General features: G+C 43.5%; 1 protein-coding gene and 1 pseudogene across 2 annotated transcripts in view; both read left to right on the forward strand.

Annotated features, from left to right (window-relative positions):
- Positions 1-26994, forward strand: part of GPC1 (glypican 1) — a 103653-nt gene that overhangs the window by 20697 nt on the left and 55962 nt on the right. The window lies entirely within an intron of this gene.
- On the forward strand, positions 5844-6019 carry LOC130363265 (U2 spliceosomal RNA; annotated as a pseudogene).

Raw genomic sequence — 26994 nt, forward strand, 5'->3', positions numbered from 1 at the left:
AATGGGAGGTTTAGGCCTCTGGGGGTGGGTCCCCGCGTGGGAGTGTCCTGTCTCTGAGCCAGTGGGATCGGCTGGAGGCAAAATAAAGGAGCCCGTGTGGGATCTAGGTGGGGGAACCGCCATGCCGATTTTTGGGCTTCGAGGACCGCCTTGGGATTTGATTGTATTATTTAATGTTATTTGCTGTGGCCAATTCATTCCATTCTGTGTCTGTGTTAATTATTGGTGGGAGGGGTGAGATTGTACGGACTTGGCAATACCTCTGTCATGCCATGTCTGTGACTAGAATGTATGGCCCCCTAGGAGAATCCACAGAAGTATGTGACCAGAAGCTGCCCCATCCCATGATTAGGGTTGCCACCTTTCTTTAAAAAAAAAATAAAAATACCGGCCATGCTAATTTGCATAATTAATTATATATGCGTAACATCACAGGATACATATATGCAGGGAACATTTTGTCCTATTCTGACCCCTATAACCTTTTTATTTCTCCTTATACGGGCCTGTACCATTTTTGTTTTGATGTGACTTTTTGATGGCTTTTTTTTTTTAATTAAATTCTGGAGTTGCAGTTAGTTATTAACTACAACTCCCAGCATGCCCTGAATCAACCTGTGGCTCAGCAGCTGCCCCAAATGAAAACTACAACTCCCAGCATGTTGGACTATATAGTAGTATACAGTATAGGTCAATGTTTCCCAACCAGGGGTGACTCCCGCTGTTGCAAAACTACAACTCCAAGCATGCCCTGAATCAACCTGTGGCTCAGCAGCTTCCCCAAACGAAAACTACAACTCCCAGCTTGTTGGACTATATAGTAGTATATAGTATAGGTCAATGTTTGCCAACCAGGGGTGCCTTCCGCTGTTGCAAAACTACAACTCCCAGCATGCCTGGACAGCCGTTGGCTGTCCAGGCATGCTGGGAGTTGTAGTTTTGCAACAGCTGGAGGCACCCCTGGTTGGCAAACACTGGTATAGTATATGGTGCAACATTCCGGGAGTTGGAGGATTGGTTGGATAAATACCGGCCTTTGCATTGCTGGTTTATTTAATATAAAAATACAGGCAGGGTGGCCAAAATACCGTCTGTGCCTGTAAAATACCGGCCAGTGGCAACCCTACCCATGATATCCTCAGGAGGACCATAACAACTCTCGCTCTAACACCTAGAAAACATATAGAACAGACAACACAGAACCCCTAAAAAAGTCCCATACCCTCATATCACTGTACTTTCCTCAACATTACTTTTCAGCAGCCGCTGTTTGAGCATCATGTGTCCTCCTTGTGTAACCTTGTAAAATTAGACCTCCCAGGAGCCCAATCCAGCCATTACCAAGCCATGAATCCAACGAACGCACCTCCACAGTAATGTCAGGATCAAGCAGGGTGCTGGGACTCTGGACAGGCTAAAAGATTTTATTACCCATAATGCAACGCGTTTCGCGGTAACTCCACTTCATCAGACTTGATGAAGCGGAGTTACCGCGAAACCCTTTGCATTATGGGTAGTAAAATCTTTTAGCCCGTCCAGAGTCCCAGCGCCCTGCTTGATCCTGACATTACTGTGGTGGTGTGTTCGTTGGATTCGTTGTTTGCTTGCCAGGAGCGGCTGCAGGGTCTCGCCTCACCCACCGTTCCATGCTTATACCATAGTTGTACGTGGATAGTACAACCACCGTTGGTGAGCACCAGTTTTATCTGGCTAATTATTGTTCCCTCTACATAAGGAGGGGGTTTGTTATAGTGTGTCAGGTAATTACATAAGGAGGGGGTTTGTTACAGTGTGTCATCCCAGTAGTAAGGAGATTTCATGAGGAGGAGGTTTTGTTACTGTGTGTCACCCCAGTAATAAGGAAATTACATGAGGAAGAGGTTTGCTACAGTGTGTCACCCCAGTAGTAAGCAAATTACATGAGGAGGGGGCTTGTTACAGTGTGTCACCCTAGTAGTAAGGAGATTACATGAGGAGGGGGCTTGTTACAGTGTGTCACCCTAGTAGTAAGGAGATTACATGAGGAGGGGGCTTGTTACAGTGTGTCACCCCAGTAGTAAGGAGATTACATGGGGAGGAGGTTTGTTACAGTGTGTCACCCCAGTAGTAAGGAGATTACATGAGGAGGGGGTTTGTTACAGTGTGTCACCCTAGTAGTAAGGAGATTACATGGGGAGGAGGTTTGTTACAGTGTGTCACCCTAGTAGTAAGGAGATTACATGGGGAGGAGGTTTGTTACAGTGTGTCACCCTAGTAGTAAAGAGATTACATGAGGAGAGGGCTTGTTACAGTGTGTCACCCCAGTAGTAAGGAGATTACATGGGGAGGAGGTTTGTTACAGTGTGTCACCCCAGTAGTAAGGAGATTACATGAGGAGGGGGTTTGTTACAGTGTGTCACCCTAGTAGTAAAGAGATTACATGATTAGGGGGCTTGTTACAGTGTGTCACCCTAGTAGTAAGGAGATTACATGAGGAGGAGGTTTGTTACAGTGTTACATACGCGGGCCAATGGACGGAGTCAAGAGGGCGGCAAAACTCCTAGAATGGCAAAAATCCTTGCACCAGCCCTGATATTAAGAACACTTCATGGGTATCATTTGTGTCACCGGACAGATGATTGACTAAAGGGTATAACTAGATTGGCACTACCATGACAATATGGGGTGCGGTTTAAAAATAAGGGGGTCTATTTGCCTATTTCATGACATCTAACCACAGGTCATACACCCTTATCAAATATCTAGATTTCGGTAAAAAAATCATGAACAAAAACAATTTCAGATACCCTATCCACTTTATTACCATCTGTGGCCTAAAGCAACATATTGCTTTATCTCCAGGAATAAAGAGGTTAATATACATATTTTTTTTTTTTTTGTGAGGTTCTTGTAACCCAAACTGGATCATGTGAGGTTGGTAGGTCCTTAAAAATATCTGCACATCGTGTAAGTTTTAGCCTTTTGGCCCGAAGATAAAAGCTTCATTGTATTCTCGGAGGGATTATTGCGTAATAGCCGACATTTTATGAATAATATATGAGATCACATGTGTTTTGTGCAATAAAGGTCACTAATGGTGCGGTAAAGTGGATGCGAATGGGGCGACGGGATTGGGACCTCGTGATACTTCAGCCTGGCGGGGTGCTATCAGGTACGCTTGCCTACCCTCCAGACGTATGTTTGGATAGACACTCAGATTTTATCTGCGGAATGACGACAGGTTTTCCCCGACACGCACGTAAAGGTAATGATAGAACGCACATGTCCGGAGCCCGGTCGCCAAGTCTGCTTTGATGATCAGAGTGCAAGATTTTTATTAGAACTTGTGCCCTTTTTTTTAATTTTATTTTTTTGCGCAATATTAATGTTTGCAAGCATAAAAAAGCAAAAAACGGATTTGCATTATTTATTTAGTCGCAGAATAAAGGAGTCGCCCTTGGGGACGTCTTCCTTACAGGCGGCTAACGCATCAATAATTCTTCAACAACAAGCATATATAGTAATAGTATACTCACTATGCAAAACATCACCTATACAATAGGGTAGGTTGTGATAATAGTATAATACAACACATAATACTCAATATATCTTGCGGCCTATGTGCAGAGTGGAAGATGTAGATCATAGAGCAGCAGTTTCCAAACTGTGTGCCTCCGGCTGTTGCAAAACTACAACTCCCAGCATGCCCGGACAGCCGTTGGCTGTCCGGGCATGCTGGGAGTTGTAGTTTTGCAACAGCTGGAGGTAGGGTGGGTTCACACCACGTTTTTGCAATACAGTTCCCGTATCAGGTTTTTGATGAAAAAAACGGATTCCTCAAAACCTGTCTAAACTGTATCAAAACGTGTGTACAAATTTTTATCTGTATACGGTTTGAAAAATGATGTTCGGTTGCATCCGTTTTTTAAGAAAAAAACGTATACGTTTTTAACTTTTCACTCCATTATGAATAAAGTTTTATTTTTGATTGAAATTCCAAGAAAAAAAAACTGAGCAAAGCCAAAAACTGTATGGTGAAAAACGGATGGAACCGTACGCACATACGGTCCTGTACGGTTCCCATTGACTCCCATGTAAAAAAAAAAAAAAAAAACGTATACGGTTTAATACAGTTTTTCACCCGGACCAAAAACCGTGGTGGACCATGGTTTTCTGTCCGGAAAAAGAAAAGTAAAAAACCGTATGGTTTGAAAACGGAGACAACCGTATACATTATGGTGCATACGGTTTTGAATGGGAAGTCTATGGGCACGGTTTTCTGTATGGTTGCATACGTTTTTTTTATGAAACCGTATGCTGAAACTGTATAGTAAAATCGTGGTGTGAACACACCCGTACACAGTTTGAAGATCACCGTCCTAGAGGGATTTTATGTTTTTCTATTATTTGCTATACCATGGAAGAGATTACTTTTCGAGCCTTTAAAACCTTATAGAAATAATTCAACATGCACAATGGAACATTAATATCTAGACTTAGGTTGAGTTCACATGTCGCAGGTTTTGTGGTGACACTGGGTGCAAAGAATTCCTATCACATCGTGACGCCAGTGCACCGTTAACCTATACACGGTCTGAGGTAGAGACAGCTTCTCCTGGGCCAGACTGAAAACACATCGACATCAGGTTACAGATAACTGTCTTTTACAGGTGAGATGCTATTACACACTGTATGGAGCAGAGGAGAAGGGATGCAGTGTAACCCTTTGGGAGCCCTGTTGCCTTGCTGGGACTTATGGTACTTTTCACCCACTTGAATAATACTGACCTGAGATTTGAGACTGTAGATTTCCCAGCCAGACTAGGGTTCTGACAAGGTCCCAGTACGATCACCACCAGGGCTTGACTTTCTACTGCATGGGGGAACACTTGCAGAGTGGCGTGGCTGACTTTAGAAGATAGGATGCCAGATGTAAGGCATCCAGCTGGTGGTATCTTGCATTCCCATTCAAGGTGTCTACAGATCACGGGATATATGAGAACCCAGCCTTAGCCTGGCTCCCAGTCACTTGGAATACACCACAAATCCACAATAAACATAAATAGGAATTCAACGCTGGACATTGTGTGTGGGAATGTATAAATATTTTACCATAGTAGTAGAATTACTATTGTAGTGACAAGTGTGGGAAAAGTGTTTGCGCCAATGGCTTTTATAACATAAAAAAGTATTTGATTGCCCAGTGAAATAAAATGCTATATTGTACATCGTTGGACTGTCTTAAAATGTAGCCGTTTGGTAAAAGTTTATATGTAAGAAGAGGCATGATGCTCTTAGTGGTTGCTGGCAGTGTAAAGCATAGCTGTTCAGGTGACTGTTCAGGATAGGCTGCCTGCTCTGTGTGTGTACATGAGAAGCAGCACTATTTCTGGCGATTATATGACTTGTGAATGGTATTTTTCAGCAGATTTCTCCTCTGCAGGCTCCAGCTATAATTTTTTGTTCTCCCAGAGCTGTTGGGTTGAGCCTAATGTCTATGGCGTCTATAGACTTGTATTACTTGTATTGCATACACAGGGCAAAGCTGAGTTGATTTTCAAAGAAGATTTCAGCAGCAGGAAAGGGGGGGTGGGGTGCGAGGGACAAAGTTTCTTATATGAGCTTGTACTATTGATTTATGCAAAGTTTATTCAAATGACATTGGCTATTTATCTGGAATGCAGATTGAGTATCTTGTTAGTTACTCTCACATTTATTGGGCACAGTCTCATGAACAGGAAAATTGGAATTGGCCTTAGGTCAGGTTGCAGCCCAAGATGGTGCATTGGTGCAAACCGTCTGGGCCGCTCTGGGTTCAAATAAGGCTACTGCAGCATTTATCACCTAGGTATTGTCCACTGTGTATTGCTTCTCGGCCTTTTGGCTAAGATCAAGTGTAGTATCTGTTCTTATCAGTGCTTTCGTCTTTTGCCATTGATGTAGGATGGATGCTGCATGGAGGGAGCAGGTGTACCAGGGCGTTCAGGGGCTGGTTCTGAGGAATCAGCTCGACGGCAGTCCTGATGTGACCGGTTTTCTCCAGGTCTCGCCATGAGGTAGAGGGGTGTAGAGCCGAGGTACTTCTGTGCCTCGGGGAGTGGTGACCCTGAGGTGCCGAAACTCACTGGGTGTTATAACTCACTGAGTGAAAGCACTGCACCATTACTCTTCACCTTTGACACTCACCCTTGGTATCCTGGCCTTCTGGCTAGGATCGGGGAAATTTTTATAGATCTGTCCGGATGACTGGGCAGTATATCTGCACTTCATTCACTTATTTATAATTTTTTTTGGTTGTCACTGTGCCACGTTTCGTGTTTTTCTTTGTACACAGGATTGGCAGGATGCGGTAGCCCTTCTGGGTGTCCCTCCTGGCGGTCTAGGAGGTGTGTATGGCCATTAGGTTCCTCACCTCCCTCCAACCCCTGGGCATCTTGGCTTCGGTCAAGATGCCATCAGTATACGGCCCCTTGGCTGATACCTTGGTGAACACCTAGGTTGAAGCCAAGAGCATTTTCGGCCCCTTAGTAGCTTCGACGAAAAGGGGCATCGAACCTGGATCCTTGCAGGTGCCTTTTGGCCCAGAGGTGAAGGGTAGGTTTGTTGGGGGGGCCTCTCTCTTGTTGAAGAAGGGCTTAGCGATAGGCCGCATCCTTTGTGCACGTTTAGTGTGACACGTTTGCACTTTTTCTTGCACTTTGCGTGATAGAGAGCACTTGCCTCGGCTCTTAAAAAATTTAAAATGGACACTGTGTTGCACTAGCTACTTGTATGTTATGTCTTTGTCTGCTAGATCTATTTCCAAAATCTCCCTGACCGGCCTAGTTACCTGCACACAGACACAAGCCCCTCCCTTAGTGCCACCCTCTCCTGCAGGATAGCATGCCTGGAGACAAGCCCCTCCCTTAGTGCCACCCTCTCCTGCAGGATAGCATGCCTGGAGCACTGTTCCTTGCATCATCAAGTACCACAGAAATGGTGACCTTATCGCACGGTGGCTCAGCGGATAGCACTTTTGCCTTGCAGCACTGGAGTCCTGGGTTCAAATCCCACCAAGAGCAACATCTGCAAAGAGTTTGTATGTTCTCTCCATGTTTGCGGGGGGTTTCCTCCCACTCTTCAAAACATACTAATAGGTTTAGATTGTGAGTAGAGATGAACAAAGTTACAGTACTTTGATTCTGCACGAACCTCGCGGCTCAACGGTTGCTGACTTTAGCCTGCATAAATGAGTTCAGATTTTAGGTGCTCCGGTGGGCTGGAGACTCTTTCCTAGGACTGTATGCACCTTTTCCAGCCCACCGGAGCACCTGAAAGCTGAACTGATTTATAGATTTATGGATAGAGGATGCATTATTTTTGACTGTGGTTCCATTATTTTTTATTGTGGCATATATTTTTTCTGGTATCCCAATGGGTAACCACGATGTAGAGGCAAAAATAAATGTGAACAGGGATTTATTCAGCCTCTGGGTATAAAGAAAATGTTTCTATTGACTGGCAGCAAACATACATCTTGAACATGAACTAGAAGAAACTTGCAAAGATTTTCAGTATACAGTCATCATATTTTATATCACACCAGAAGAAAACTTTAAAAGTTAAAAATACTAATACCTTGATAAAAAGTGCAAATGTCATACATAAAAAAAAATGGCAGAAATATTATGTTGGGCTGGCTTATCCTTTCATTTGCCTTAAAGAGTACCTGTCATATTTAACAATTTTTTAAAAAATTTTTTAGTCCCAAATCCTGTTCATGTACATATCATTTTTATGTGTCTTGCACCTATATTTCTCTTACAAATACCTTCCATCTATTGCTCACTTTCATCCTGTGCTTTGGAGGGGCATGTCCTCTCTCTTCATGACTTATCTTCCCCCCTGAGTCTGCTTTGCTGTTCTGGGTCTATTCATCCAATCACAGCAGGCTGCTCTGTAACCCCCTCCTTTCTGTTTTCATGTTCTAGTCTGATAGAACAGGAGTGAGCACAGAGGAGTGCTAGTCCCTGTCTGTGCTTCAGCTTAGACAAAGAAGATGCTGTAGTTGGGCAGGATTGTGTTCTGGATGGTTTGGGGACCCCTAGTGGTCTGATTTTTATACCACGATTTCTATAAAAAGGAGAGAACATTTTTTTATGCAGTACATTAGAAATGTTAAAGGGGTAGTCCAGTGGTGAAAAACTTATCCCCTATCCTAAGGATAGGGGATAAGTTTGAGATTGCGGGGGGTCCGACCTCTGGGGCCCCCTGCGATCTCTCTGTACGGGGCCCCGGCTCTCCGCCGAGATAGCGGGTGTCGACCCCCGCACGAGGCGGCGGCCGACACGCCCCCTCAATACATCTCAATGGCAGAGCCGGAGATTGCCGAAGGCAGCGCTTCGGCTCTGCCATAGAGTTGTTGGGGCTCCGTACAGGAGATCGCGGGGGGCCCCAGGGGTCGGACCCCCCGCGATCTGCAACTTATCCCCTATCCTTAAGATAGGGGATAAGTTGTAAACCACTGAATCACCACTGGACTACTCCTTTAATGTACAGCATATGAGAAGTTTTTGAATCTGACAGTGCCCATTTAAAGGGGTATTCCAGGAAAAAAAAACTTTTTTTTTTAGTATCAACTGGCTCCAGAAAGTTAAACAGATTTGTTAATTACCGAACTCCTATTAAAAAATCTTTCCTTTCAATAATTATCAGCTGCTGAAGTTGAGTTGTTCTTTTCTGTCTGGCTACAGTGCTCTCTGCTGACATCTCTGCTTGTGTCGGGAACTGAACAGAGTAGAAGAGGTTTGCTATGGGGATTTGCTTCTAAACTGGGCGGTTCCCGAGACACGTGTCATCAGAGAGCACTTAGACAGAAAAGAACAACTCAACTTCATCACCTCATAAGTACTGAAAGGATTAAGATTTTTTAATAGAAGTAATTTACAAATCTGTTTAACTTTCTGGAGCCAGTTCAGATATATATATATATATATATATATATATATATATATATATATATATAATGTTTTTTCCTGGAATACCCCTTTAATGAATTGGTATGGTAACTATGCTGGATAGAGATTATGTCAGACACTACAGCCCAGGTCTCCAATCTGTGGGCTTTTAGCTTTTGCAAAACTACAACTCCCAGCATACCCGGACAGCCGTTGGCTGTCCGGGCATGCTGGGAGTTGTAGTTTTGCAACAGCTGGAGGTCCACAGTTTAAAGAGCACTGCATTAGAGGAAATAGTAGTTGGTTGCATGCTAAGTAGACCTACCACTGGACCCCCAGGAACAAAAAGAATTGGTCTCACAATCCTTTTAATGCAGTATTGTGCCGCCAGTCGTGTCTAGTTTATAAGCCCTATAATAAGGCAGTAGTTGGATTGTCACCTAGTATGGTGGCCCTGGTGGGCTGCATTCTCTACATGCTGTTTATATGGGATCAGGACAAAGCACAGTCTACAGTTGCCTTATACACCTGGGCGTGTTCTCCTCGCTACTCTTCACACTTTCATGTCACTTGTTGTCCCTACATAACTTGCCTATGGGCTACAAAGCCGCCTTCCTTTCACTCCTATTTCAAACACTTTTATGACAATTATTCGGCATTTTGAGAACTGTCTGGGAGGGTTTCTTAAAGAATGAAGCGATGAAAGGCTGGCAGAATGGCTTTTGAAGTCCTCCAGTGTGAGCTAATGGTGTCTGCATGGCGGGGAGCTGTGGACCGGCGGATGAGGTCATGGAAATCAATTTCAAATGCAATTTGTGATATAATAGGAAAGCCGAGGGCTGAGTTATGGGCCTTATTTATGGATCTCGGCAGCAGCTAATTATTGGAGCTTCTAGAATTCCTCAGCGTTTTTTTTCTAATGAAATGAAGGTCTAAGTGTTCGATCTATAAGTATGAGGGACAAGCTAGCAGAAAGCTGGCACTCGGTGAAATGCACGACTGGGAATTCCCAGATGAAGTCTTTCAATTTAATGGCCTATAATTTGGTGTCAAACTGCGGAAAAGAGTTCAAGTCTTCACAATGGCTCTTGAGTTCTACAGAATAGTCCAATATAAAAGTGATCGACGAAGAGGTCACCTGACCCATTAGCAGTTAAGTCTGAAATCTGATAGGATGACTTCACCGAGGATTGTGTCTATGAAGAAGCCTTGCAATGTACTTGGCCCTTTTACACAATTTTGGTTCAATATTTTTTAAATTAACGCAGAGTGGCCTTGAAGAAGCAGCCACTTCTCATATGAATATTAATAATAATTCCTTTCTTTATGTAGCACCAGCATATTGTGTAGCACTGTACAGAGCTTGTAGTTTCTTACATTGGCTGCTGCTCACAATCCCAATTCCAAAGTCATTTGTTAGCATGTTTTGGAGTGTGGAAGAAAACAGGAATACCTCCATACAAATATAGGCGTAAAGTGGGTTACGGGTGTCCGTGCAAAGGGACAGACCCAAAATCCGACTTGTGTGCGGCGCTTCATCGGGAGTAAACAGGCAATTTTGGCAGAAATGCTGTGTAAACTTTTTATTTTTCCAATGTACAGTAGTAACACGGGCAATATTAGTTACACAGATTCGGGATGTGCAGGACAACGCTTTCCTAGAGGGGTTTCCTCTTCGTCGTCACCTGAGGAAGAGAGGAATCCCCTCTAGAAACGCGTTGTCCTGCACATCCCGAATCTGTGTAACTAATATTGCCCGTGTTACTACTGTACATTGGAAAAAAAAAAAGTTTACACTGCATTTCTGCTGAAATCACCTGTTTCATCCCGGAGAAGCGCCGCACACAAGTTGGATTTTGGGTCTGTCCCTATGCACGGACACCCGCAACCCACTTTATAGGGGTACTCCGGTGAAAACCTTTTTTCTTTTAAATCAATTGGTGGCAGAAAGTTAAACATATTTGTGAATTACTTCTATTAAAAAATCCTTCCAGTACTTATTAGCTGCTGAATGCTACAGAGGAAATTCCTTTCTTTTTGGAACACTGATGACATCACGAGCACAGTGCTCTCTGCTGACATCTCTGTCCATTTTAGCAACCGTGCATAGCAGATGTATGCTAAGGGCAGCATGGTGGCTCTGTGGATAGCACTGCTGCCTTGCAGTGCTGGGGACTTGGGTTCAAATCCCACTAAGGACAACAATAAATAAAGCGTTATTATTATTATTATAATAATGTCAGCAGAGAGAACTGTGCTCGTGATGTCATCAGAGAGCATTCCAAATAGAAAAGCATTTCCTCTGTAGTATTCAGCAGCTAATAAGTACAGGAAGGATTAAGATTTTTTAATAGAAGTAATTTACAAATATGTTTAACCTTCTGCCACCAGTTGATTTAAAAGAAAAAAGGTTTTCACCGGAGTACCCCTTTAAGCCTATGTTTGTATGGAGGTATTCCTGTTTTCTTCCAAACATGATCCAACCTACGCCTGTACAGTACTGACAAAACTAAAACGGTCCGGGCAGACCATGCAACAAAGACCATGGCTTTTTATCGGAGCGCCCCCTACTGCTCAGTACACACATATAATAATGGGAGTCTCCAACTTCTGCTGCTTGGCTCCAGCATTTTACATAACTTTTTTATTTTTGCACTTGATCTACTTTTGGCTCTTTTATACGCCCGTCCCTGCTGCTGTTTAGCTTTTGTGTGCTCTTCACATTGCCTTGTATCTAAGCGTTCTCTCTGCAAAGATGTAGATCTAAGAGTAGGGAGGACATTCCATCTGTGCAAAACACGTCGCTGCTCGTTCAAACACAAATAGCTCGGGAAAAAAAAAAAAGAGCATTACACAGATTTCTCAAGGCTGTCAGCGCAGATACCAGCCCCATTTGCATTCAAATCAATCTTCCAAATAAGATTCTTAACACTTCAGCTGCCAGGAAAAGAACAGCACGGTAAAGGAACTCCTGATATACTATATCTGTTAGCCTTCAGATCGGTGGTCCCCAAACTGTTGCCCTCCAGATGTTGTAAAACTACAACATTCAGCATGCCCGGACAGCCAATGGCTGTCCGGGCATGCTGAATGTTGTAGTTTTGCAACATCTGGAGGGCCACAGTTTGAAGACCACTGTTTTATATCACACATTCAATATGCGTTCCCCCTTTCGACCGTCACCGAAGGGACACATGGGTCTCTTCTACACTTTCAGTAGCAAAAAAAAGTTTTTAGAGATCTGGATGTGTCACTGATTTGGTGGCACTTACCAATGTTGGTATAGATTTTCAGTAAGTCCTTTTAAAGGGGTACTCCGGTGGAATTTTTTTAAAAAAATCAACTGGTGCCAGAAAGTTAAAGGGGTTCTCCGGCGCTTAGACATCATATTCCCTATGACCCCCGTGATCTTGCACACCGCACCCCGTTTAAAATCAGTCCATAGGCTCGCATCGAGGGGGGCGGATCGTGACGCCACACGGAGCAGAGCCTTGACGTCACAACGCTCTGGCCCCGTGAACGACAGTAATCAGAACCGGAGCGAACACGCTCCAGGGACTGATTTAAATGGGGTGCGGTGTGCAAGATCACGGGGGTCCCCAGCGGCTTTGGTTAGGGGATAAGATGTCTAAGCGCCGGAGTACCCCTTTAAACAGATTTGTAAATTACTTCTCTTTTTAAAATCTTACTCCTTCCAGTACTTATCAGCTGCTGTATACTACAGAGGAAGTTGAATAGTTCTTTTCTGTCTGACCACAGTGCTCTCTGCTGACACCTCTGTCCATGTCAGGAACTGTCCAGAGTAGGAACAAATCCCCATAGCAAACCTATCCTGCTCTGGACAGTTCCTGATATGGACAGAGGTGTCAGACAGAAGAAAAAAAAAAAGAAAATAACTTCCTGTGGATCATACAGCAGCTGATAAGTACTGGAAGGATTTCATATTTTTCAATAGAAATCATTTTCTGCCACTAGTTAATTTGAAAAAAATAATTGTTTTTCACCAGAGTACCCCTTTAAGGCTATGTTCACACGGCGGAACATTTGCGGAATGTCTGCCCAGAAAACACGCCAGTGCCAGGACCGCTCAGGAGTTCTACGTCTCCATAGACAGTAATGTATTTCGGAACGGATTCCGCCGAAAGATTATAAATGCCAGTTCCTTCAGCGGAAGCTGGAATGGAGAAATTCCATTGTGTGAACATGGCCTAGTGAAAAAAAATTGTAAAATGATCAACCCCTCCTCCACTTTTTTCGTTTGCCAGTTCTCTCTGGCCTACAGAAATGTTTTGGGAATTCTGAAAAGTAAAGCGCTATTGTGTGGACATCATCTATCCAAACTGCTAAAGTAGCAAATAATCTCAGGGTTAGACATGGTCTAGGAACAAGGTAGACCATACTCTGCAACATAACTCCTGAAGTGGTCTTCACATACAATCAGGGGTCAAGTTCGGGGAAAAAAGTGTGGGAACCCACCAAAGATTTCCACTGAAGGGCTGGTCCTGCTAATGGGAACGGTGTTCCTGTTGTGGAAAAAGTACAGGAACTCAGTTCCCACACTTTTCTGCTGGACTTGAGCCCTGCATACAATAGTTTGTCCCCTGCTTCCTAAACAATGTTAGAATTGGAAAGGCTCCCATTTATGGTATCTTGTGGTCTACTGGTGGACCAAAAACCAATAAAACATCCTTTGGCCGGTTTCACAAGAGAGTCTCACATGTGCATTTTTGTGTCTTTATTAAGGACTTACAGTATTTTTCGCCCTATAGGACGCACCGGCATATAAGACGCACCCAATTTTAAAGGTGCAAAATCTAGAAAAAAAAAGATTCTGAACCCAACAGTGATCTTCAACCTGCGGACCTCAAGATGTTGCAAAACTACAACTCCCAGCATGCCCGGACAGCCAACGGCTGTCCGGGCATGCTGGGAGTTGTAGTTTTGCAACATTTGGAGGGCCGCAGGTTGAAGACCACTGGATAGGAGGTAATACTCGCGTGTCCCCGCCGCTCCGGACCTGTCACCGCTGCCCTTGATGTCGCTCCATCGCTGTCACCGCGTCCCCGAAGCTCTGGACGTCTTCTTCCCCGGGAACCACGCTCTCCGTCGCCGTCATCACATCACATCGCTACGCACGCCGCTCCTATTGGATGACGGGACGGCGTGCGCGACGACGTGATGACGTAGAAGGGAATCCCGGCACGGAGCAGACACCGAGGAGGCAGGTAAGGTCCCTCCCGGTGTCCTGTAAGCTGTTCGGGACGCCGCGATTTCACCACAGCGGTCCCGAACAGCCCGACTGAGCAGCCGGGTTAGTGTCACTTTCCATTCAGACGCGGCGGTCAGCTTTGATCGCAGCGTCTGAAGGGTTAATACAGGGCATCACCGTGATCGGCGATGTCCTGTATTAGCCGCGGGTCCCGGCCGTTGATGGCCGCAGGGACCGCTGCGATAGGGGTGTGTATTCGCCGTATAAGACGCACCAACTTTCCCCCCCCACAGTTTTGGGGAAGAAAAAGTGCGTCTTATACGGCGAAAAATACGGTAACTCCCAGACAGCTGTTTGTTCAAGTCATGGTTGGGCTAGGACTTGTACCCATAATACAGGCATAAATTCCATTTAACTTGCCCCTGTGAATCCGGCCTTTGTCTACCCATGGGTATAGAGAGTGGATCCCAAGAGGATCTACCTACCACTGGAGCTTTTCCACTGTTGCCCAACCCCAGAATGAATAGTGCCCAATATTTCATATCTGTATGTTGTCCCTATCAGGCCTAGGATTCTGTTTCTATCCACTAATAATCGTAACTTGCATTTGCTAGCCATTATAAAGCTTAATATTCCTCCTTCGGCTTTGTTCACACAGCAGAAAATGTGGAGAATATCTGCCCATTCCGCACATTTGCATGTTCCGCTGGTGCTTGGACCGCTTGGAAATGCAGTCTTCATAGACGGCAATGCATTTCCCAACAGAATCTGCAGAAGCAGTGAACATGTTCATTGTTTCTGTGGATGCCGAAACTGGGATTTCCGAGACAGACGTTTCCTCCGCGGAAATTCTGCTCATGAACATGGCCTAAGTGTGTTGTAACTTACAGCCTTGTGGTAGACCAGTAAATCCACCATGTTAGCATACGTTGTCTACAGAAGTGACTCACCGAGAATGCAATATTGCACTTTTCAAGCCAGAAATGCATAGATTCCATCACGTTATTATGAAGACAATAGGTTGCTTTCCTGCCTTTTAATCCATTAAAGGGGTACTCCGGTGAAAACCTTTTTTCTTTTAAATCAACTGGTGCCAGAAAGTTAAACATATTTGTAAATTACGTCTATTAAAAAATCTTAATCCTTCCAGTACTTATTAGCTGCTGAATGTTATAGAGGAAATTCCTTTCTTTTTGGAACACTGATGACATCACGAACACAGTGCGCTCTGCTGACATCTCTGTCCATTTTAGCAACCGTGCATAGCAGATGTATGCTAAGGGCAGCATGGTGGCTCAGTGGTTAGCACTGCTGCCTTGCAGTGCTGGGGCCTTGGGTTCAAATCCCACCAAGGACAACAATAAATAAAGGCTTATTATTATTATTATAACGACGTCAGCAAAGAGCACTGTGCTCGTGGTGTCATCAGAGAGAATTCCAAAAAGAAAAGAATTTCCTCTAGTATTCAGCAGCTAATAAGTTCAGGAAGGATTAAGATTTTTTAATAGAAGTAATTTACAAATCTGTTTAACTTTCTGGCACCAGTTGATTTAAAAGAAAAAAGGTTTTCACCAGAGTACCCCTTTAAATACACTACTTAAAGGGGTACACCACTGGAAAACTATTTTTTTTTTAAATCAACCGGTGTCAGAGGCTTAAACAGATTTGTAAATGACTTCTGTATAAAAATCTTAACCCTTCCAGTACTTATCAGCTGCTGTATGCTCCAGAGGAAGTTGTATAGTTTTTTTCAGCCTGACCACAGTGCTCTGTGCTGACACCTCTGTCCATGTCAGTAACTGTCCAGAGTAGGAACAAATCCCCATAGCAAACCTCTCCTGCCCCGGACAGTTCCTGACATGGACAGAATGAAAAGAACAACTCAACTTCCTCTGTTTCATACAGCAGCTGATAAGTACTGGAAGGATTAAGATTTTTTTAATGGAAGTAATTTACACATCTGTTTATTTTTCCGGCACCAGTTCCAGGTAGTTCTCCAGCCATTGAAAAAAACGACATCTCCGTGTATGGTAGTCTTGACACTGGTTGAGTAAAACATTGTATTCAGACTTTACAGATGTAATGTTGTGCATCATGGGAAGAAATATCCACATCTTCACATTGACCACTCACCACAAAAGCTGTAAACATCCATGGAAAAAGCCTTATTTTTAGTTAGAAGCTTTTCGTTGCAGTCCCCCCCCCCCCCCCCTTTTCCCGACCATACAATTAGTTTGCTATGCAAGAATGAGGTTCTCTTTGCAAAACCTTATTTCTGTTTTGAATCATATGATAAGATGAACTGTCATAATATCAACTCGTATTCTTTCTCAGTCCGTCTTTGCCATTAGGCTACACAGATGGGAGGAGATGATAACATCAGGTTCCATGCTTGATTCCGAGACGTCACCCTACGCTCTCTATGTCAGCTGGAAGCTTTTTTATTTATTAGAAATTAAAGATACATAACACCGTAGTACAAGCTCAGTTGGGCTTCCTAAGCAGGTGCTTGGTTTAGTTTGTGCTGCCAAAAGCACTTCATAGAATGACTTTATACATCAATAACATCTGAAAAAAATGAGTTTGAATATGTCTAAGGATTTTACTTGGCTTGTGATATGATGTTCTATCTTCTTTATCGGGTAAACCTTGTAAGCTCTTTGACACCAAAGTGGATTTTTTATGTGGGATTATATATATATATATATATATATATATATATATATATATATATATTTTTTTTTTTTTTTTTTTTTTTCCAGAAACAGTTTCACCCTTGTTCAGTGGCTATGATGTGTATTGGAGCTTATTTAAAGCATAGCTCCAAGGATGGTCCCGGCGGTAGGATATCTGTTTAAAATTTGATGCAACTTTTGAACCCAAGACTTGCCTCCAGACTATCGTGGTATGTAGACAGATTTGCCAGGCAGAGTCCCCTAAACTTCCATGGAACTTTCAACAATTACGTTTCCAGATTGGGTTTGTCATGGACTTGCCAGGAATTTTAAACAGATATCCTGCCACCAGGACCATCATTGGAGGTACACTATAAAGGGGTTATCCACCATAAGGTGATTTTAGTAGTAGGTACCTGCCAGAACTGGGTATTTCCTGTTGAATTTTGTTCTCCAAACTATACGTTCCATAGTTTTTAAGTATGAGGTCACTTTCCTCCCTACTACACATCAGCTATTGAAACACCCCTGTGAATCCTTCAATGCAATACACCATTGTTTTCTAATCAGGGTGCCTACAGCTGTTGCAAAATGATCTCTCTCCCACCTAGCGGTCGCTCCACCCATTGAAGTAGGACAGACTCCCTCTGGTCTTGACACACGGCAACCTGGGAAATCCCAAGACATGAGTCATTTTTTATGCTGTTAAAAATAAATATTGGGGCGATAATCACAGAAGATTTGTGAGAAAACCATCACACACAGGTACAGACACTATATTATCAACTACACTAACTTTACAGCCCCTGTAGCATAGTCAAATAAAAAAAATCCTGGAATACCCCTTTAAGGTAATAAGTCTAAACTGTAATACCAGGTATAATCTATGGACAAGAGTGTTCTAGAAAAAAAAAAAAACATTTAGTCTAATCCTGAATCAGATACAAATATCACTTATGGTGACGAAAATGTTTTCCAAGCTGTAGGAAAGTGAAGAGTATCTGTCACATATTACATCAATAGCTGAGTACCCGTCGATGCCCGTTTTTTCCTTCCTAATCCTTGTTGGGGAGGAAAATCAACAAAGGAGGAAGCTTTTGACTTCATATCCCGTCCTCATATATTTTTGTCATTTCCCTTCCTCATATACCTCATATGCCAACCTCATATCCCGACCTCATATCTCAACCTCCTATCCCGACCTCCTATCCCGACCTCCTATCTCGACCTCATATCCCGTCCTCCTATCCCATCCTCATATCCCGTCCTCCTATCTCGACCTCCTATCCCGACCTCCAGATCCCATGAGAGAGCCTTCTATAACAGCTGAGGTTCTTTTTGACCAGGAAATTGAAAGACATTTACCTTTTTTCATACTGGGCACTCATCTATCCCGAAAAGTAAAATGCTTTAGGTTATCTATTGATTTAGATGAAGAGATTAGTTAAAACAAGAGGTCACCCGCCAAGTTCAGCGTGAACGGTAATGAAAAGATGAGAAAGTCAAACATAATTACCAGATAATGGAGATATCAAGGCAGGGTTTTATAAAAGACCCCATGTACAATGTACTTGCCCTGTAGCCATCGGAGTTGAAAAGACTGCAAAGATGAACCGAAGTTGCATAAGTCATCTTTGAGGTTTGGAAGATGGAAAGATGCAGTTTCTTTAGTGGTATCTAGAATGTGTATGAACGCAGAACAGATCAATGATATAATGGAAGTAACAAGGTCACTTGTTTTAGTAGATCTGCATTTGGTTGCATTGGTTTCCTGGACATGTTGGATATCATCTACAACAGAAGTGTTAACCATTTTTACTTTTTCAGGAGCCTGAATAAGCCAATCTACCTTGGATAAGTAAATGTTGTACACATAGGACACTGTAGCAAATTACGTTATATACTGTATAGAAAAACAATCTGGAACGCCTACAAATTTAATCGACAGGAGCTTCTAGGACATCCCATTGTAAACCTGGTCAGATAAGGATTTGGGATGAGAGGACCTGGCTCACAGTCTCGTTCTAGTTTATCCCAAAGATGTTGGATAGGATTGGCTTTGGAGCTTTGCACGGGCTAGCCACGGTATTCCACACCCAAATATTCATGGACCTGCTTGTTGTATCTGGGCACAGTTATCTTGGACAGAAACTGTCCCTACAAAGTTGGAACATATAATTGTCCAAAATGTCCTGGTCCACTGAAGCATTGGGATTTCCCTTCCCTGGATCTAAGGGGTCTAGGCCTATAGCGTTATTCCTCTTCCACCAAACTTTACAGTTGGCACAAAACAGTCAGGCAGGTAATGGTCTCCCAGATAGAAATGATGATAGTATTTCCTTACTCCACATAATCTAGCATTTAGAAAGAGTATTCAATAGTATTAGAACAGAAAGTCTCATTACTAAGAGCCTGTGAACTTTCCCCCTATTATAGTAGGGTATTCGTTTGGGGCAGTGACAAATATATGACCCATTTACTGGTTATTTGCAGTGTCATGTTATACTGGGAAGTTGTCATGTTAGTTAAAGTATTTTTAGGAATAATAACAATTGAATGGATCATTTTAGGGAACCAAGTTGCTGCCTGAAAGGAGCTCTATTGGTCTATGACCATCTCTAAGCTGGATATTGCTTGATTTGGCCACCTTCTGTATAATTCGGAAGGGTTGGGCTGTGCTACCAGTTAATAACAGAGATGGCATTCATTTCTAAGTAAATGTCAGGTTACAGTAGGATGTACTTGTTGACAATGGTTAATTTTAAGGAGTCGTCCATTTTACATTTGTCGACGGAAGCAAAAATAACGCTCTAAATAATAATGTAATGGTGTATGATGGCATGCTGGGATACAGAACAATTCAAAAGTAACTGTTTATAAGAGGAAAGTAAAAAAGAAATAACATTTTGTAGTGTTAGCTCAAAGACCTCATCATTAGGTTTATATTCAAGGTACTTATTATGTATCTCATAAAGTCCAAAATAAAATCTAGGAATATCACAGGGCAATTAACTATATCAAGGTGGACATTTCCCGGAATAGACAGCTTGATAGAGACCATGTTATGGTGAATACGTGATGGGTGGATCAGTGGCCAGAAAGAGTGTCATAGAGGTGGATTTTTACTTGTTGGTGGCTTCAGAAGACAGATGGGTCATAGATGCCCTACACCCGTGATTAAGACATATGTGTTTGTGACTTTGCTGAGAGCTCAATGATAAACGGCTACTGAAGCTAACTTATGGAGGATATCCTATTGGTTAATTTCATTTTCTATGACCATTAGTAAAGTCACTAAAATCACTGATTTTACCAGGCGTAACATGGAGGGGGTTACTTGTCTTTAATACAAATAAGGAATATTTCCACTGCCGGGTCAGAATAGCTCTGACTACTTTAGTCCTACAAATCTGTCCTTTTTCACCTTAACATGGTTATATCTGTATATTTTTAGGACATCTGGAGATAAAAGGTCTAGCTTTGTCTACATTCTCTAGGTGAGATGTGCTGTGGGGTGAGCTGAAGGCAACACAGCTTAAGGGTACATTCACACGGGCAGAGTTATTTGCGAGTTTCCCGCTGTGTATTTGAAAGGGGGCGGGCTCTTTTCGGCTGTCCTCAGCAGATTTTCCACGGTGGAATTTGCGCTGCGGAAAATCCGCCGCAAGCCCCATTGAAGTCAGTAGGGTCTGCGGCGGATTTTCCGCAGGGGAAATTCCACCGCAGAAAATCTGCTGCGGTCAGCCGAGAAGAGCCTGCCCCCTTTCAAATACGCAGCGGGAAACCTGCAAATAAATCCGCCCGTCTTATCTAGCGGATTATTTAATGGAAGCTCAAACAAGAAAAGTCATAAATGACTACAGTACATAAAAATATACATGACATTCTTAGAATGTAGCAATTCCTTATGGTAAAGGTGTAAGAGGAAGCATATAAACACTTGTTGGTCCCCTGACATTAAAGGTGGCCATACACTTTAGATAGAAGTAGCCATTGAATGAATGATCGATGTAATGAACGATTGTTTTACAGCCAAATACATGCACAATTTGGTTCATATTGGCTGTAATAGTTGTTCAACCATACGTACATGATCATTGACACTGAGCAAAGAAGAACAGTCTTTCTGGGACCATTCCGCTTGCCTCCCCAAGAACAAAAGGATCAGGAAGTTAAAATCCAAAATGCTCAATCCATTTCTCCTCCATCATTTGCCCCTGGGGTAGAAATGGAAATCCTATACACATTACGTGGTCGACTGGTCCTCCCCATGAAGGCAGGCTCTGCTGATACTTATCTAATGTGTATGGCCAACTAGGACAAGAACTAATTTCTGTTGATCATTCCAACTACCAGTCCATTTATTCCATTTATTTCATTCGTAAATAAAGTTTTGAGAACCGCGCCTGATCTTTTCAAACATTTGTTAGGGTGCATTCACGCCTCGTTTTTTACATACGGGTGCCGGATCCGGCTGGGGGAGGGAAAACCGGGCGCTCCCGTAACCCCAGCCGGGTCAGCCCGTTGCTACATTTACTTTAATGAGCCGACCGGAGTCAAACGGTGACTCCGTTGGGCTCAGTTTTGACCCGTATTTGGTTTCCTGACCGGATCTAAAACCGTAGTATACTACGGTTTTCGGTCCAGCCCAAAACCGCATATGGGTCAAAACTGAGCCGACCGGAGTCACCGTTTGACTCCGGTCGGCTCATTAAAGTAAATGGAGCATCGGGCTGATCCGGCTGGGGTACGGGAGCGCCCGGTTTTCCCCTCCCCCAGCCGGATCCGGCACCCGTATGTAAAAAACGAGGTGTGAATGCAGCCTTACAAAGCAATACTCTGTTTGCATGAATCTTTTATACCTTTATCTGTGGCTCTCTGCTTGATTTATACACTTAGGGGGAGATTTATTAAAACCAGTGCAGAGGAAAAGTATCCCATGGCAACCAATCAGATTTCTTTTTTCATATTTGACCAGGCCTCTACAAAATGAAAGAAGCGATCTGATTGGTTTCTATGGGCAACTGAGCAACTTTACCTCTGCAAAGGTATTGATAAATCTCCCCCCCCCCCCCCTATATATCATTACCAGCCATTTCAAAAGAGCCAGGTCTTGACCATGTAAGGTGCACATCTGCATCAGCGTCTCCATTCTGGGATTCTGTCACAGATTCCATTCATTAGGAGTAAACCGAGCCGGACATTCCCCTGTATCCATCATGAAATCAATGGGGTCTCTTGGGATCAGTTGGTGTCCACCACACCAACTAATCCCAAGAGACACCATTGATTTTTTTGGGATCCGTCAGGTTACCATTTAGCTGGATTCTGCAGCAGGCAGCATGTTTATGTCCCATTGTTTAAAAGGAATACACAACAGAGGCCCTGAAGAGAGTCTCCAACGAAGACTTATGAAGTTATTCCGAACCTTTAGTAGTTCGAAAACAGCTAATCCTGCACCCAATCCTCATATGTGACAACCAGGTTATCAGACTGTTCTGGAGCTTTAGGCATGTTTCTAACTTTTCAGCACTGAATTTTGTTGTTATTCTCTTTTTTAGCACTGGCCTGTGGGTGGATGTGTGTGATCCTCCTTCCTCTAGGATTTAGCTGCTGTGCATACGATTTTGGGCCATTGATTTGGGGAATGAATAATACTGAATGAAGTGATAGATCTCTACACCCAGGCTCTATACTGACTGCCGGCTAGAGCCTGCACTTCGGGGTCAATCGGCGAGACAGCTTTTCCCCCTTTCTAATTCACCATGGTTAACAATGATTACTTGATTAATTACAGTATACAATGCAAACAGACAACAAGCGTATTGTTCACTACTGCTTTTCATGTGCTCGCTCCTCTTCCCATGTCAATCTGCCTTGATCTGGATTGGCCTCGTTCATTTCTTCTGCCTCATATAAAGAGTCATAAACAGTCTAATTCAAGGATTTTGTGAGTCTCGAGCACACTCCCAGGAGCACATATTATATAAGGTATGGCAGGAAGCCCAGCTCTACTGTCCTTGTTGAGACTACTTAGCAAGTTTTTTTTTTGTTAAACTTTAAGCAGGTTTAATACGTTTTGTAGATCCTTCATTTTTAATTATACTAAAGCTCCTAGAATGCCGGCCAAACCACTAGGAGATATTTTATGAGCAGTGTCAATGGTATAGCCAAGTCCTGATGCCCGAGGGGCCCAGAGGCTCCACTACCACTTAAATGAACAGCAGTCATATAAATAGGCAGAGGTGTGGTGCGTAACATAGTAAAGTAATGTAATACCTCTAGAGAGAACACTCTTATTATACGATAAATACTGCATGCACTGCTGCCATCCATGTCAAGGACAAGAAGTGCAATTGCAGTCTGATCACTTGTTCACTTCTTACTATGTTGAAGCACTAGTGCAGAAATGGTGGTGTGCCCGATCGATGGTCCATGATTGATCTATGGTGAACTTTTCCTTGGCCAATTTAAAATGTATTTTTGTTTTTATGTGGGGGATAGCTTTCCTGGAGCTCTGAGATTTGTGTTTTTCTTAAAGAGTTACGGTCATGTCCTGCAAGAAATTGTTTTTTATATGTTACTCAGTACCGATTCCTGATCAAAAATATATAGTTTTTTTTTTTTTATTGTGTTTGGCACCTATATTTCTCTCACAAATACCTTTTGTTTGTTACTTACTTTGTTTTTCATCCTCTGGGGGGGGGGGGGGGGCATGGCTGTCTCTTGCTGTCACTCTGCATGACTCATCATCCTCCTTGAGTCTGCTGTGCAGTGCCCCATCTCTCCATCTAATCACTGCAGGCTGCTCTGTAACGCCTCTTCTCTGTTTTCATGCTGCGGTCTGATAGGAAAAGAGTGAGCACAGAGGAGTGCTAATCCCGCCGTTACTTACTGGACTTTGTTGCTGTGTGTGATTCAGCTGGGACAAAGATAATGCTGCAACTGGACAGGATTATGTTTTGGATGGTATGGGGACCCCCTAGTGGTCTCTTTTATAAGCCATGATTTCTATAAAAAGGAAATACAATTTTCTCATGGAGTATATTGGAAAGGTTAATGTTTTGCAAAGATGTACAACATATAAAAGGTTTTGAATCACCTGACAATGCCCATTGAATGCGGACCCCTTGCCAACAGCTCATATTACAGATAGCTATACATTTTCCCTGTAACTGCTACTACAAGGTAAATTTTGTATTACATATAGCTATTCAAATGAATGGCCTTCCTTGTAATGACCAGATGGCCCTGTCCACCATATTGAGAGGATATGCATTGTTTAATAGGACAAATGGAAGTAGTTGCAAAGAGGAGACCATAGGGCCCATAAACAATGATGAATCTGTTAGGGAGAAAAAATGGAGAGACCGATACCGGCGCCTCGTGTATTACCCTCAATAACAGGAACTAAGAGTGGTCCAGAGCTGGACAGGAACCATAAAGATGGCCGCTCACCTTACAAAAGAAAATACAGGCATATCACCCCAGCGATAATGGGGTACCAGAGGTGTGGAGTCGCTGCCAGGCCTTCTGGGTAGCAGGAAACAGTAGCACTGTCCTGGATAGACTGCAGAGGAACTTGGAAAAATACCTTTTGTAGATGGCGCTGCGGTTCCTTCAGAATGACGGAATAGGACCAATGCTTGGTTTAAGGTTCACAGTGGAACCATTTTTATTGATAAAATAAAAAACATGCGATGACGCATTTCGGGAGGATCCCTCCCTTCCTCAGATCAGGAATGATGCAATGTCAGACTGGATGACACCATAGAGCAGTGTTTCCCAACCAGGGTGCTTCTAGCTGTTGCAAAACTACAACTCCCAGCATGGGAGTTGTAGTTTTGCAACAGCTGGAGACATCCTGGTTGGGAAACAGTACCATAGAGCACCCATTTTAGCTGCCATTCTACTATCCAATAGTAAGTGGAGAACTCTGGGTAAAATTTGAATTGTTATACTACAAAACAGAGATTAACACAGCATGAGGGGTAGTATTTTTTAGCAGTGCCGCCTTTGTGTGTGAGATTTGTACCAAACCATGCACTAAAGTTCATACGGTCCATCCAGCCATGTCTTATGTCTTGGCCGTCGGTCACTTTATGCTAAGCTCATAATTATAGATGGCAGCCGTTCGGAGCCTGGTATAGACCCGTCTTCTTTTTAATGGCTCCAGTTCGAAGCTTTATGTGGTTGTGAGTTGGTGTTGTAATTGTTTATATATAGTTTAAAAATTCATCGTCTGTGCTCTTCTCAACCACAGATCACATTTCCAATTACATTTTCATCCCTTGGTGGCCAAACACAGAGCCAGTTGGGACTAAATAATACCATGAGCTTGTTCGCAGTTTTGAGACGTTTCCTCCAGACTGTGTTGTTCCAAAACTTCATTAGCCTTCTTGTTCACTGGCAATAGTTCACCTTCGCTGTGTCTGCAAAATGATTGAGCTACATGCAATACCAAGCACAGCCACTACAAAATGTATGGCGCTGTGTCTGGTAATGAAGGTACACTCGCCACTGATTGGTGGAGTGCCAGCAGTCACACCCCCACGGATTGGAAATTGGTTAAAGGCCATCTGCGGCCGAAAACAAGTGTTTGATCGCTTGGGTCAGAATGTTGGGACCCCCCCCCGCAATCTCCTGCACGGGGCCACACCTCTGCCGCAGCTCTCCCGTGCAGGAGGCCTGCCTGCCACAGCGTAACATCGCAGCCAACACGCCTTCTCCATGTTGTTCTATAGGAGAAGCGGGGAGGCAGCGTTTCTTGCCTCCCCGCATCTCCCATAGGGAAGGGGGCAGAGAGGGGGCATAACAGTTGACGCACTGTGTGCTAATACGGGGGCCCTGTTCAGGAGATTGCGGGGGTCCCAGCGTTCGGATCCCCCGTGATCAAACACTTATCTCCTATCCAGTGAATAGGGGATAAGTGTTTTAACGCTGAAGTTGTCCTTTAAACCCTTCAATATACAGTACATTGTCATCTGTAGATATGACTTCTTTGTTTTTTGCATACAGGAACCCCCATATTCTAAGTTGTTTTTTTTTTTTTTTTTAACTGGGGGTTTTCTGGGTATCCTGAAGATAGTCAAAAAAACACAGCAAAGAGGCCAAACTTACTGGTTATTGATACAAGGGCAGGTTAGACATCTATACCCACCATGATGTAGATCGGCTACAATGCTATATAAGGGGAGGTCACACAGGTGCAAAATATTGATGAACAACAACACTCCTTCTATTCATGAGGGGGTAGCTGCTTAGTATTATAGTTGCACGCAGATAAGACATACACATGGTGCCAATTACCTGATAACGTGTAGTGCTCCATGCTGGCTTACAACCTATTGTAACAGTGACGCCCATACTGTTTGATCAAGCTGGATGCCCAGCATCTTATATTATGTACACCCCACAAAGCACTGGTACCCCCGGCTCCCCCAACATAAGACCAGACCACATCATGACAAATTTATCCTGAAGATAGGCCATTAATATTTGATCAGTACGGGTCCGACACCCAGCACCCCCCCCCCCCCCCTCCCTCAGTTAGCTGATTGAAAGTACTACTGTGCTCGTGCTGTGGGCTCTTCGCATCCAACACATCTTCATAAACTGGGTAATGGCTGTACATGGTATTGCAGGCAGCTCATCCTGTTCAATTCAATGGGACAAGCTGCCATAAACAATACTAGGTACAGCCACTACCCAGTGTATAGAGTTGTACCTACTAGGACTGCTCATGAGCACTGTGGTCTCTTCAGTCCGCTGATTCTGGTGCTGGGTGTTGAACCTCCACCCATCAGACTTTAAAGGGCTACTCCACTGGCCAGCGATCGGAACTAAGTGTTCCGAATGCTGTTTTCGCGCTGCGGGGGTCAGCCACCTGAATGCAAGTCTATATGAGGGGCGTCACGCCCCCCCCCAATAGACTTGTATTGAGGGGGCGTAGCCGCAAAATCAGGATGGGTGTGGCCAACCCCACGCAGAGCGAAAACAGTGTACGGAATATATAGTTCCGAACGCTGGCCCCTTGCTTCTTGTGAAGCTATACCTTGAGCTTTGATCGGTCCAGGTTTTTGATTTTCTTGTTTTTTTTCCTCCATTTTACTATTTATTTATTTTTTATCAAATAAATGCATAGGGATTTTGAGTGTTTCTTTATCTTTACTAACAGCGACAGGTAACTGAGCAT

Source organism: Hyla sarda, chromosome 3 (genome assembly GCF_029499605.1).
Source record: "Hyla sarda isolate aHylSar1 chromosome 3, aHylSar1.hap1, whole genome shotgun sequence".
Classification (NCBI taxonomy): domain Eukaryota; kingdom Metazoa; phylum Chordata; class Amphibia; order Anura; family Hylidae; genus Hyla; species Hyla sarda.